This window comes from Anas platyrhynchos, chromosome 1 (assembly GCF_047663525.1).
Source record: "Anas platyrhynchos isolate ZD024472 breed Pekin duck chromosome 1, IASCAAS_PekinDuck_T2T, whole genome shotgun sequence".
NCBI classification, from domain to species: Eukaryota; Metazoa; Chordata; class Aves; order Anseriformes; family Anatidae; genus Anas; species Anas platyrhynchos.
This window is the reverse complement of record NC_092587.1, coordinates 72278802-72293378: the sequence shown is the minus strand read 5'-3', so window position 1 is coordinate 72293378 and position 14577 is coordinate 72278802. Positions and strand designations below refer to the sequence as shown.

Below are 14577 nucleotides of genomic sequence, written 5' to 3'. Positions count from 1 at the left end.
TTTGGTGCAATAGTTGTTGCTCTTTGTTGTATATGGAGTGTTAATTCGTGTCGAGAAAATGGTTGATATTAATAACGAAGGGGGAGATTTGGGAGTGTGGCCATGGAGGTCGGAAAGCCCCGTGGTTAATGATAACATTAGACTCTTAACGATGAGGTCATCAGGAATGTAAAAGAGTTTAGAGGGAACAAAGAAGGGTGATTCAGGAGACTCCATGCAGTCTCCGGTTTCTTGTTCTCCAGCCATTAAGGCATGGAAGTTTCTGGGTGTTTGCTGTTGTTGTTACATTCAAAGTTGTTTGACCAATGAAAAGTTTTGAAAAGAACTGCTGTGGAGAGAAGGGTACAAGAAGGGAGCCTGCCCTCAAGATAAAAAAGGAAGGCAACATGATGTGATGAAGTTATGATCAATAAAGAAGCAGGAAAAAGGAGTGAAGAGGAACAGGCTAGCAGAACGGAGACCAGGACGGGAACAGGCACTTTGATTGCCTCATGAAGATAGGTTCGGCCAAACTCAGCAAACTGCTCAGAGAAGCTCGTACAGAAAGTCGCTGGAAAGTCGCTGGAAAGTCGCTTCTCTCCAGCACTGGAGCTGGAGAGAAGCTTGAGCCAAGAGAAGCGGACCTGTGCACACAACTGCCTCTCGCTGGTAAGCAGTTCTGCATTATGGGGAGTCATATGTCCTTAGAAACAAAGAGTGTCTTGGTAACCTTACAGCTTATTCTCCTTATTAACAATTGGACAGTTTATAATCCTGAAATACGGGACCAAACTGAGGTCAAGGTGTGGGACTCTGCAACTAAAAACAACAAGGTTGCAGTGGGATTGCTTGGCACCTGGCAAGCGGTCTCTGAGGCCTTAAAGAGCCCTGTGGGACCACAGTCAGAAGCATGTGGTTTGCCAGATAGTGAGGGAGCTGCGGGCTCCTTTACTGATCCAACTGCTACACCATGGGCCCCTCTGCTGCTACAGCCATCAAAGGCTTTTGCTGTTCTGCCCCCGGGTGACCTGGATGTGCCATTTGACCCAGGCCCTATTGCCTTGAAAAGGAGATGGATATGCTTTTCTTCGATCTGGGAAGAACAGGATACATAAGGCCTGAAGACCAAGTTGCTTAACAACTTAAAGTGAGACATATTGTTCACACGACTAGCCCTGGAATTATGGAAAATGGAGACTGTTGTTTGTAATCAGGAAAATGGAGGCTGTTAAGTCATGGAACTTAAAGGATTGTTTGTTACCTTTTCTGATTGTACATATGTATAGGCATACTGATTTAAAGATCAAAGCCGAAATTTCCTTAAGTTGTATATTCTTTATTGCAGCGCTGGATGCACGGGGGATCCTTCTGCCTATCGTGCATGTTCAAAGTGACAAAATATCTCATATTTATACAGCGAAACAATGAATATTCAATTAGCACCATACATATTCATTATCTAACCCCGCCTGCCCTTGCTTCGTATGCTAATTAGCTTATCAGTCCTTGCGCTTGCGCAAAGCCTTCCAAGAATTGTGGACCGGGGTCTTCAGGATGTGGGCAGTGGTCTTTGGGAGGAAGGCTGTAGGTCTTCCTCGTAATGCACTTTTCACCTTTGCTTAATCAGTTGTTTTCCAAGCTGTGAAAATGCTGAGTTGGCTTTCAGTTTAACTGAGGGTCGGCAGATAACAGGAAGTCTCAGTTAACAAGACAAGACAGCTGACTCAAGTTATCTCAAGTCTCAGCCTAACGGTTAACAGATACTGGGATGTTTTCAAATAACAAGATGCTTAAACATAACAGAAGGTCTACAGATAACAAGATGTCGTTTACTTTGTCCTTGCTAACTTTTAACCACAAGTTTTATTCTATCCTAAAGTGAGTTTATACAATATCATTCCACAAGTTTTATTCTATCCTAAAGTGAGTTTATATTATATCAATACTCGGGTTTAGTATGTAAAAGCAATGTTCTATATATTTAGAATGTTTGATGTTCGTGTGTGCGTGTTGGTGGAGCGTAGACTCCCTGCACACTCAGCGCTGTTTACTTGCCTTTTATAGCTTTTATACTTTTTATAAATATTTCTTTTATAAATATTACTAAATTAAGATTGAGATGAGACTTAATTGATAACATCTTGCCTCTCCATTTTCTTTCTTCTTTTTGCATAGAAACTGTACGTCTGACTGCCCTGTTCCTCCAAGCACCTTTACACAGCAGTGGCAGCACTGCCACCTTTCAGTCTCCTTGAAGAGTAGAGAAGTGACACATCACCTGAGGTGCTCTGCCCTTACAGTTGGCCCTCACGCTACTGTCTTCCAGTTACACTATAGGTAACTGCCAATTAACCTATTAATTCATTTTACAAATACAGAATAATTTCTTCACCTTCCTGTACTGCTGGAAAGCATATAGTGAAGTTGCACAAGAATCTTGAAGATAACTTTTGGTCATAAAAAGTCAGCCACCAAAATCAAAGTTTTAAACAGCAACACGAGTTGCAATGAAAGAAAAAGCCTTCTCCATTCTACAAGAAAACTTTTGGAGGGAAGGGAGGTCTGACAGCCTGGCAGACACCTGAGGGTTGAAGGAGCAGCAGACCACACTCCAGCCTCCCTTTCCCCAGACAATACTCCAGCTAGTGGGATGTTGTAGGGAAACATCATTTGTTCTCCTTGCCTTTGTCATCTTTTTCTGCTTCCCTAAGCTATGAGGGGACAGGAGACTGTCTTTGGGCAAACTGAAAGCTCAGACACTGTTTAAACAAGAATCAATAGGTAAGACCAGAAAAGCCAGAAGACTGCCAGAAAGAAAAAAATGAACCAAATCAAACTATAAAACTCAACCCTGGGAGTAAACGGAGGGAGAGGGAAAATCTTTTGAGACACACCTGACTAGGAGAGGACTTGGAGCTGTGACTGAGGGTGTGGGTGGCTCATAACCTCCTATTGTTCCTGTTGTACTCAGGGAAAATTGGACAAGGCCACAATGTTATGTAATGTCACTTTTAGCGTATAATCTTACTGCTTGGCGCAATTTCACTGATGGGGGAACACAACACAAGTCTTCAAATATATTATAGTGTACAGCACAGTCAAAGTGCTCTCAAAAACAGGATCCCAAAGTACATCTTTAATTTTGTTTACAGTGGACTTTTTCTTCTGCACAGCTCTTTAGGACATCTATTACTAGTTATTTCTATTATTTGAACTAAAGTAATCCAATAGAACATATGTGTGCCATGTATTGTACAAACACAGCATGAAGTCAGTCTTCCCTTAAGAAAGCTCACATTTGTTTAAAGCTATATTCTCCACACTTAGAGTGATCTTTGAATTGGAGATTTTTTGGAAAAAAAAGTCCTCCAAAACAATCTAAAAACATTTTCACTGAAGACATCCAGGCCCACAAACTCCATGCTTGCTTCCAAAACAGCAGTATTGTCTATATAGTACTACCAGACTCCACACAGGGCTGCCACCACTGCACTATTGCTGTGCAACCCACCGAAAATAATACCAATCTCCATCCTGCCCTGCAGAACATATTTTTCTACCCCTCTGTTGGTCTGGTTCATGCACCAGCCTCCTCCAGAGGCACATGAGAGAGCAAATAATAATCTTTTTAAACTCCCATTTAGAGCCACCTAAGCGTGCTTCTGCTACAGGAACAAAATTTGCCACCCCAGTCATTACAGAGATGCACACTTTTTTCCTCATGGACAGTGATGGCAAAGCTCACCATCAATGCTTTGGCAGAGCATATCCCAGGGGCACACTCAGATGGTTTGGTTGGGCTTCTAGTGTGGCACAGTGGGGTCCTGGCAGATGTTGGGCCATGTGTGGGAATGGCTCGTCTGTCCTCCTGTCCCCCTCCAGCACAGTGACTTCAGTGAAGGGACAACAGGATCTGCCCCCAGAAAGTTTGCACTGTCTGGACATTGGGGAGGTGGAGGGATCCCCTCGTCAAGCATTGCTCCCTCAGCCTTTCCTATCCCATGACATCCTCTTCTTTTACTCTGCTTTCTCTCTGCATGTAGCCCAGAGCCACCCTCAAAATCATTGGCATTATAAGAAACCACCCACAGTTCAATACATCCCTGTAATACTGCAAAGCCCTTCACTACAGTGATAACGTAGTCCGCTATAGTGGACTTCTCTTCATTAACTTCCTCTGTGTGTTCCCTGAATGCCTTTTATTTCCTCTGTTATTTCTCTCTAGCTCTTTTTTTTTTTTTTTTCTTACCCCATCACATCATACCCCATCACCATTTCTGTGTTCCAGGACTTCTGTACAGTTCAAAAATTGCCTACACATAATTCGTTTAGGTGAAGTATTTTTAAGGTGCTAAAATAATTTATTAGAAATGTAGGGGAAAATAATCAAGATAAGTTTACCAGCTGCTCAGGCTTCTCATCCTTCCAAATAATTTCCAGTTAAAATATATAAATACACTTGGCAGGAAATTTTCCTTTTAAAAAACTAATAGCATTTGGTAGCTTGAAAGTGTCTTTCTACAAGTTGAAGAGGAAGTGCACATATGCAATGAAATGATTTTTTGTAAGAATTATTTTTGTGCCTAAGGAGATATTTACAGGAGTGATTCTGTGGTCTGAAACCACTTATAAGCTATAGTTAATATGTATTTTTGTGCATGTGTGGAGAGTACTTGAAAATATCAACAGATGATTTGGATACAGTGGAATTTTTTCAGTGACATTGTTCATTGTTTCTTCTTCACACGCACACACACACACACACACACACAAATCATTAAAGTGTTTTCAAACTTGTCATTAGAATTGCTGTCGCTAGGAGCTGAGTGGAGCCAGTATTCTTGCCCAGGTTTGTTTGGTCTGGCTGAGAGGACATACATCTGCGTTGGGCTTGTCTAGTGCAGACAGGGTACTGCAATGGCTGGCCAACTTGAAGAAAGTCATTGTATGTTGTTTCCCTACGTTTAGTATGAGCAATGTGTTCCCTTTTGTGATCTACTGGTGAGGAAGGTAATGTAGGAGATGATGTGTTCTGATTACTGTGAGACATTGGCATTGCAATAAATTTTCCCCATGACCTTCAGCCTAGGTAATGGATCTTCTTCAGCTTTTCCCCAAATACACCTTCTTTGACTCTGTGAATGGCTGCTACGGACACCAAAAACATCTTGTCTTTTATCCCTTTTGATTCTGGTTCAGGTTGTTTGAATATTATGTGTCACTCTTGAGGCAGCCACTGGAGAGAGTCACAAGAATCCCAGTTCAAAAAGGGAGGTTGTTTCACACACAAATGATGTTAGCTTAATATTGCAATATAGTCTTTGGCCCTAGAGCTTGGGCCAGACTGTCCCATTTGATTGCCACTTTTAGGGGCTTCTGTTTTCAGTAACTGCCTCAACAGGCTACAAGAATCACACCTTTTGCTTGGTAAGCTCCATCTCCTCCCTGAAGACCTGACATTGCCAAGAGCAAGCAGAGTGTCCTGAAGTCTGGCTGGTGAGGCCAAGCCAGCAGTTCAGAGCTGACTTTGTCCCCCTGCCCGTCAGGGGCTGAGAACTATGAAAATAAGAACTGTCTTTGAAACACATTTCTGCCTTTGATAAGACCCAGAGCAGTGCTTGCACTAGGAGAATAGTCTAGCTCAGCTCACATGAAGAAATTGCCATCAATAGGTTTGTATTTATGCTGTGTCTGGCATAGTATTGACTTTCCTAAGTAAGCGTGTTTTAGAAATATTTAATAAAGCACAGAGGACTTTTTAAGTATAAGCATTACAGCTAAACACTATGTGTAGGATCTGCCCTGTGTACAGAGCTGCTCTCATGGCCCATAAACTACATTCTGTTCGGCTTCCATTTTGAGGGCTCCACTGGCTTGCATCTCTTCCAGCTGTTGGACAGGGATGATTTCCCCCTCTACACTGAGTTCCTTTACCTGGGCAATAATGACCTGCTGCTCTGAAAACCTGAATGCATACCTGAAAACCTGAAAACCCAAAATGCAGAAGGGCAAAACTCAACATGATGCAAGCAGGCACCATCCACAGAAGCGCCATGTGTTTGGAGGGAAGCTTGTGCCCCTTGAACCCAGATGAAACACCACATTGGAGCCAGGGGATAGACAGGGCAGAAGGTATGCTCGCCCAGGGCTGCTGTTTTCACTGATTTTGCCCCATGGGTGAGGAGCAGGAAGGCAACAGCATTCAGTGGCAGCTGAGAGGAGCCTAGGGAACAAAACCCAGGACTGAAGGCAGCAGGGAGAGAGGAGGGGGGGAGGGAGGGAGGGTCAGGGGAGCAGCAAAGTCATTGCAGGCACCAGCACGTATCACTGGCACCTCAGCTCCCCACACTGCCAGTGAAACCTTAATTTAGCACAAGGTTTGTTTTGCCCCTGCAAGAGTTCATTTAACTTCTCTTACCTTATTTTGGAGAGGAACTGGCTTCTCACAGAGTGAGAATGTCCTTGCAATATTGCAAACTCCTAACTCAGCCTGTCACACTGCTTTTTCCATTAACATAGACCCCTTTTTAATAAGGCCTGCAATCCTTATCCTGCAATCTCTGTGCAGCAAAAACACCCACTGATCCCTCTAGGATATACACTTTCAGGTACTTTTCTGAGAAGAATAGAAAAGCCAAACCTTTGAAGCCATATGGGATCCCTTATTGACCCAAATACATGACACGGATTAACAAACACTCCCATTCATTTAGAATTTGTATGGTACATGTAAATACAACTATCACACACTAGGTTTTTGAAATAACACCTCAATAGCTCTGAAAAAGTCAGCTTGCATTTTTTTTCCCTAGTTCATTATGGCCCCAAATACTGCCAAGACAAGCAGGTACTTTATTTTAAGTCATTATTCATGCATTATTTTAATTTGTTTGACCTCAATGAGACTATTCACATATGTAAAGTTATGCACAAGCTTAAATCTTCGCAGAATCAGGATTTGTGGGCTTAATCTAAATCCTACTGAAGATTTCAGTTGGTCTTGGATCAGGCCCCTTTCCCTGCCAGCAACAGAGTTGCATTTCTAGCAAAATATGTCATGCCTGAAATGGAAGCCTGGCCCAGGGACTCAGCTAACCTGGAGTCGGTTTCTTCTGCAGACCTCAGACAAGACACTTGGGGAATTTTGCTCACACTACAAAATGTTGTTAAGATCCTGCAGCTAACAGAGAGCAGGATCTTACCCTACCATGGCTGTAGCCTGTTCATTTCTACCTATCTCTCAGCAGTCAGCCATGGAGCATGGTCCCCATTTTCCCCATTGCAGGGCCAGCAAGCTCTTGTCTCTCCATGTGCTCCAATGTAGATGTACTTTAGGCACCATGCAGCAAAATGAGTATGCTATTACTTTTCCTTTTGGGAAACTGGATGCATTAAAACCATGAATGAATGCAACAGGCATAAGCAGATTTGGAGTGGGAGTAGTCAAGCAGTGTATCATGGTCCTAAGTCTGGCATCACCGTTATCTGTAGGAACATCTGAGTTTATTCCTTTGCCCAAACACTTCTGCAAGGCCATGCAGAACTATATAGATAAGTGGCATATGTTCATATGTTTTCCTTATTCTTTAAAATTCTTAACTGTAAGAATCGTGAAATTCAAGAACATTAATTATGCAATCCAGTCACCACTGAGCTTCATTCTCCTACCATTCAAGTGCTTTCTAGTGGAAGATTATAGACACCCTACCTCTGTTTCCCCCAATGCCAACTAACTATATTATAGCTGCAGTAGCAAAGTCACAGCTGTAGGACTTTGGGTACAATTATACCAGCCACCTCCATCTTCCCCAGGCTGTCATGGGAACCCTTGGGTAGGTGGGTCTTCTGCCCTCGGGCTCACCAGGATAGCACCCTGACTTAATATCAAGAAAACTCTGCCAATAGGGTCCACCACAAGTCCAAAAGTCATCATTCTTCCTGACCTCATAAGACATACACCAACTTCTACCACAAAGCTGACCAAACCACAAATTTCAGAGGCAGTTGAGAAGAGATAATAGTGGCTCTCTGATGGAGTCACAAAACATCCCTGTAGGCCACAGCCACTTTGAGCGTGCCTCCTGCTCCCATGGCAATGCATCAGCCTCAGCCTCTGATGGCTTGCATCCTCCAAGGGCGAGGAATTCCCAGCAGCCAAGCCCTCATGTCCACACATCCCTGCACCAGTGATGTGACATAGCTGCAGTATGGGGTTCATGTGTGAATTACTCAAGAGCTTGAGATCCACAGGATGGACACCATGCCTGCACTAGCGCCCCTCGTCTGCACCTGAAACACAGAAGTACAAATCATCCTGAACTGGAATAAGCAACAAATAAACATGCTGGACTGACAGATGTGGCTCAATTCAAAAGCATGGGAAACCACAACAGATTACCTGAAATTATCTGTAACAGTCTTTGGAGGTTTCCTTAAGTTGGAAAAGTCCCCATTGACTTCAGTGAAAAATCTACCAAAATAAGATATGTTTAGGACATAATTTAAAGTTTTCAGAAATCAATACAAGAGATGTAATTTATTTTAATAGATTTGGATCAGGTCCTAGAAACCACAGAGAAAGATTCTTTAAGAGTATAGAATTTGAAGGTGAGATTCTACTTTAAAATACTTAGGAGGATATTGACATCTCTTCAGAAATTCCTTATTTTTCCCATAAAGCAGGCTGACTTTCACCAGCAGTGAAGGCAATAAGGTTTTATAGAAACCACACTGCATCTTTATGTTCTCAAATGTTCAAATCTTTACACACACACACACACACACACACAAAAAAAAGACTTAAAAAAAAGACCTTTACAGTCAAATATTACAGGCATGGCCCTCATCCTACAGTTGAATTTTGGGTGTGCTTATTTATCTTTATTTTTTATTTTTTGAGAGAAAAATCACTGCATTCTTAAATATTGAGGTATTAATTTTTTTCTTAAAAAAAAGAAATCTGGTGACTTTTCTCCCTCTTGTTCCTACAAAAAATATAATATTGAATGGATGGCATTCATGGGATCACAAAGGAGATAATGTTGTTTTGAGACAAGGAAATGTAAAGATTCTTCTCACTTATTAAAACATGCAAAAGGTCCGGCATTATAGTAAAACGCACACTGAAGTATACACAGATGGCTCAGAAGAGCTCATACATTTATATTAAAAGACTTCAGTAACATTAAGCACTTTGTACAAATCTAAATTTTGATTGCATGAGTTCTTCAAAAGGGACCATTGTCCACAAAATAAGTTGTTGACCTATAATAGGGTCTTTATTGCTGCTGGATCACTTACGCCAAGCCATCTTTAAAGGGTCTCTACTGTATAATCTCATTAGTTAAAGACTTAACATCTCATTTCTTAAAGTGTCTTCATGCTTTAACTCCTTTTAAGGATTATGAAAAATCCCTCTGCTTATTAAAGCATCAACTTAAAATAAGCAGTTATGCTGAAAATGGGAAGAAAAGTGGCCAGCTGGCTGTTAGCATTATTTGTTTTACACAGTATTAGTGAAGAGAAGGGAGGATCGTCTAGATAGTCCATTCTATTCCAGCTGAAAGTGATCCTTTCTGACCAGATATTCTCTGTGTTTTTTGTTTGCTTGTTTGTTTTGAAGAACACAAACAAGAAAACAAACAAACAAACAAAAAAAAAAAAAACACAGCAGAAAATGGAAGAAAATGTTTAGTCTTTTCTGAAAGTAAGTGCAATTCTATTACTTGCTGCTGGGGCACATGCCACTCTCTCCCTTTCACTGTAGCTTTGTGTCTGAAGTCAACTACAGTCTTTTGAGGTGTGATACTGCAAACTCCAAATGTACCAAGATTCATTAGCCAGATCCCTAGAATGCCTGTAAACTGTTTACCAGTGAGAGGATAAACACAGGGGAAAAACAAACAAACAAACAAACACATTTTTGAACATCGTCATAACCAAGAGTTTGGGCTAACTTTCCATTATGTACTAGAATTTTCTTATTGACAAAAGATTAATTTACAACAGGCACCTTGTTGATTTGGCAGCCAAAAATCCTTTTTTTTTTTTTTTTTTTTTTTTTAATTTATTAGCTTTAGGTTCCTCAGGCTTTATTTTTTTTTTTAAACTGGAATTAAAATGGCTTGTAAGTTACTGAGGCATACTTCTGAACCTCCCCTTACACATCCCCCCCCCCCCCCCCCCAAAAAAAAAAAAAAGTTTTGGAAAAGGTGACAAATGTAGCCCTGTATCTCCCATGTACATTGTAGGTGGGTTCTAATAGCAGAATTCTATTTGTGGCTAAAACCACAATACACACACTATGAAGACATTTTTAGAAGCTGTGCAAGTCGTTTCATGCACTGAAATAGTTATTTGATCTTTTGTCTTCCTTCTGAAAGGATACACAGAAGGACCCCTATGGGACTTGCCTACTCTGCTCCATTTCCTTGCTGACATTGACTATTCATCTCTACCCATGTTAAAATACTCAATATGCACATTCACTTCATCAGCTGTCCTGATGTTCTTTGTGCTACCCTGCAGTACAACCTTCCTACAACTCTGAGCATCCAAATGGGATAGCACAGAGATGTTGGGTTGGAGCCAACGCAGAGGAGAAATAAAACTGAGCACTCAGTCTTACACTACCAAAATGTCACTGTTGTTTTGCCTGGGTGTGGACTACAAAATTAGTTTATATTCACTTATTCTTTACAACCTGTTTAATTCAATAACAGCCATGGAAATCAAAAACATACTGTGGCTGCATGAAAATCTCCGTCTTGATGAATGCCTTGGGAATTGGTCAAGGGGTCCCCAGAGCTTGCACAGACTACCAGCTTCTGCACAAACCTAAATCTCTTCCAAACTGATTGCAGAGGGGAACTCTTAACACACTCATCACTTGGATGGATGTAGTTTTGGAAGTTAAAGATATACTCGAATACATAGATGCAGAATGGTACAGGGAATATTTTAGTTATTCTTTGCAGGGCAAGGAAATAAAAGGAAATAAAAATCTTCAGGCATGGACATAAAAGGAGCACACACAACCCATGTTACATGCAGTCACACCACATTTTTCTAAAGCTGTGCATTTTTGTCACTCTGTGTTACCTGATGGTTGTTTTCCTGCTAGATACATCCCTCCATTGTGGATTACCTTCAGAAGGTATACCTTCTGAAAAGTTTTTAGTGCCACCTCTGCTAGAAGTGAATGTGAAGTTCTCAAAATGTCATTTTAAGGGATAAATTTTAAAGGATAAATCAGGCAATAAACAAAGGCCTCATTGCAAATAATCATGATTTTTGTTCATTTACTGTACTATAGAACACAGGGTTCTATAGGTTAGGTTAGGTTCTATAGGTTCTATAGTGTCTCAAGGTTAATACAAAATATTGTAGTGTTTTTGTTGTTGTTGTTGTTTGTGTTTTTCCCCCCCCCCCCCAGGGGAAGTGTGAAAAACTGCATATGGTGATCAAATGAAAACCACTGTCCAAACTTAATGGTTTTCAAATTTTAAAATTATATGTAAATGTCAAACCAAAAACATTTGAGTTTTTAAGACTTTATTTTTTTTTATTTTTATTTTTTGACAATGAAGCAATTTAATAAATCCAAAGTATTTTGGTGAAATGTGCCAGTAAGAATAGTTACTCTGCTGTCATGTTTACGTCCCAGGCACAGCTGGGGTCATCATAGTATTCCCATTCAGCACAGGCTTCCATGCTTTATTCAATTTCACTTTATTCACTTCATTTCTAGCAACACTTTCCCAGATCAGCCTCAACCTTTGAGATTTTCTGCTGTTCTTGGGTACAAAGATTTTGTCATGGGAAACCTAACATCCACTGCTGAGGTGAGTTACTCCACTTCCCTTGTTCTACCTAATAGGGAGTAGCCCCCTCCTTTCTCCCTCCACCTCTGCTCAGAGGGTGCAGCCACAGCCCTGTAAGCACATAACGTCCCAAAGCATGTATGAAACCTCCTCAATGACCGACAAAAGTTTTGATGAGATCCCTGCAATGCTCGGTGTTATGGAGAGATGAAAAAAAAGCTCACGGTGACCACTAGATGGCTTATTCTGGTAAACGTAGCCGTGGTGTGCAGGAGGACTTTTTCCTCTTTTGTGCACTCCCCCCAACCCCCTTATGATTTCACTCTTAACATGACAAAAGTTCCGAATTTTAACCACAGTGTCACTATAAGCTGTCACCTTTAAGTTTCAGAGCACTCTCCTCTCTGCTGCCTTACTGCAGCGAGGTGAATACAACTGAAAGCCTCACAGGTGTTTCCTTCCAAAAATCTTCCAGTCAGCCCAGAAATGCTCCACACTCTCCTGGCAGCCAGACAGCTGATACAGTGACAACCTGGAGGTTCAAACGGGTCATATTGCAATGGCATTTAATACTTCTTCTCCCAAATCCCCCACTCAGCTTTACTTCCCTTTCACATGTGGGAATAGAAATGTTGTTTTTGCAGAGTTACATTGTTTAAAAGGAGGGAATGTGGTACTGAGATATGCTTACAGTGATAAGAAAGTTTAGAAGGCGACCTAGTAAAATGCAGACAACCAGACTCCTTAGGACAATTAAGTGAAAATCACGGTGTCAAGTCAAGTCAGATAAGTGAAGAAACATTACCACTTCAAGCAGTAAAAATGTCAAAAGAAATTTGAAATTTAACAGGCCGGCAACTGAAGGCCATGCATTGTTTGTGAAGCATCAGATAGATTGTGAACCTGGATTACCCACTCAGTGGGGAAACAGGGGAGGGTCCTGCCATCAAAAGGTATATAAACTGTGTTTTGGAACTAGTAGATGCGCTCTCTCCTGCTTGTGGGGCACCCGACATTGCAATCGTGAATAAATTACTACTTCACTGAGATCCTCGCCTGAGCCTAAGGCTACGGAGTGTTTCTCACACACGTAACCAGGCTGTAAAATTAGATGAGACAAATTACAGCCATGTGTCTATAATTATCAGGCCTTAGCAAAAGAACAGATAAGAAGGGCATTTCATTTTATGATTTTAGTATGTATGAAACAAACAAACAAACAAACAAACAAAAAACAACACAAACACAGATAACAGTTCATGCTGTGAAAAACACCACAGGAAATGTACAGGCAACAACCTGATATTCCTAGAGCAGCTTTATCTGTCACTGTGCTCTCAAAAGTGGCAACCACACTTCATACCACAACTGGCTGTGTTGTGGTCTCACAGTTCTTCTCAGCAGTCAAAACATTTGCCTGTGTCATGATCACCTTTTGCCTTGATTAATACCATTTCATTTACTCTGATGTCTGTTCTGATTTGCTTTTGGCTCAGCCAAACTGCAGCTGTCAGTTACAGTCTTCTCAGGTCCAAGAGAAGAGAGAGGAAAAAATGGATGTGTCTTCTGCACCAAACGTGTTGCTGGTGTTAGTGTCGGCAGTGAATATAATATTTTATATAAATTAAATGTATATCTAAAATTTTAGAAAAATGACTATCCTAACACAATGCTGAAGACAGGTAAGAATTTTAAACACAGAAGGTGAAGGATTACAATACTGTTAACACCATGCCTACTATAGATATTTATTCAATCTTTGTTTTGAAGAAAAAAACAAACAAACGTTTTTCAAAAATATACATATTTTTAAAGATAGAAAAGAACAATTTATTTTTGCAAGTAGACAGAAAGCTCAAAGACTCTGATCTAAAGTACTTTTCTTCATGCAACATTTTAATAAATGTTCCTCAGTTCCACGTAGTTTTGTGGAACTTTATGTTGGCTGAGTTGGCCCAGATAACTCAGCTGAGCTACACATCCTCCCGAAGTTAGGTGGAGCTGTTGGACCTGTGCAATCTTTGTTTTCTACAGGCAAGCACTTTTGGTTATATACGAGCTATTAACTACATACCATAAGAGCAGAGAAGTGACCCAAAACAGAGAAGGAAGTGAGAGAAGATAAGAAAATTGATTACCACTGACTGTTTCTTTGCATCAATCCTATTGGAGAGAATGAGTCTTTACAAGGCTGACTCCTGCTGCTCCTACTCCTGTTTTCCATAGCCAGATGCTCCACCCTCACTTAATTACAGATATTTCAGAGAAGTGACAGTTTATGCCGGCTAAACCTTGGTCTGGTAGAATTATTACATGAGAAGATACAGCAAGTCTGGAGGACAAGTCTGTGCTGGCATAAAATAAATGTGCAATGAACAACTTGGGAAAGTTCCAGTCAATAAATCCCCACTACCAGACAGCATCCATACGGGTATTCTCAGTATATTAATGGTTATGAGTACCTGAAGCTACCAGCAGACATCAGAGCATCTATGGCCTTAACATTGTAGGTTGTTTCCTTGAGAAATTTGCTGAACTCATGTATTGGGGTGGAAACAAGGTTATAGGTCTTATTATGAAACTACAAAAAGTCACTACAGGAGCACTGTGGCAAGTAGTATGGAGAAGAAAAGATCCAACATAAATAAGAACAGGTAAATATCTTAGAGTGCAGTTCTGGATACTTTTCTGTCAGTGATACCTGTTTAAGTTGTCCCAGTGCCTATTCAAGAGCATCTGCCAGATGTACATTTAATATCTGTAGGCAAAGACAACA

The 14577-nt window shown here is 40.9% G+C and overlaps 1 long non-coding RNA gene across 1 annotated transcript; it reads left to right on the top strand.

Annotated features, from left to right (window-relative positions):
• The first annotated feature begins 1525 nt into the window (after positions 1-1525).
• LOC119714054 (uncharacterized) lies at positions 1526-3998 on the top strand. The gene is made up of 3 exons (XR_011806656.1): positions 1526-1857; positions 2155-2262; positions 2358-3998. It is a non-coding gene; the product is annotated as an uncharacterized lncRNA (long non-coding RNA).
• The last annotated feature ends 10579 nt before the right edge of the window (positions 3999-14577 follow it).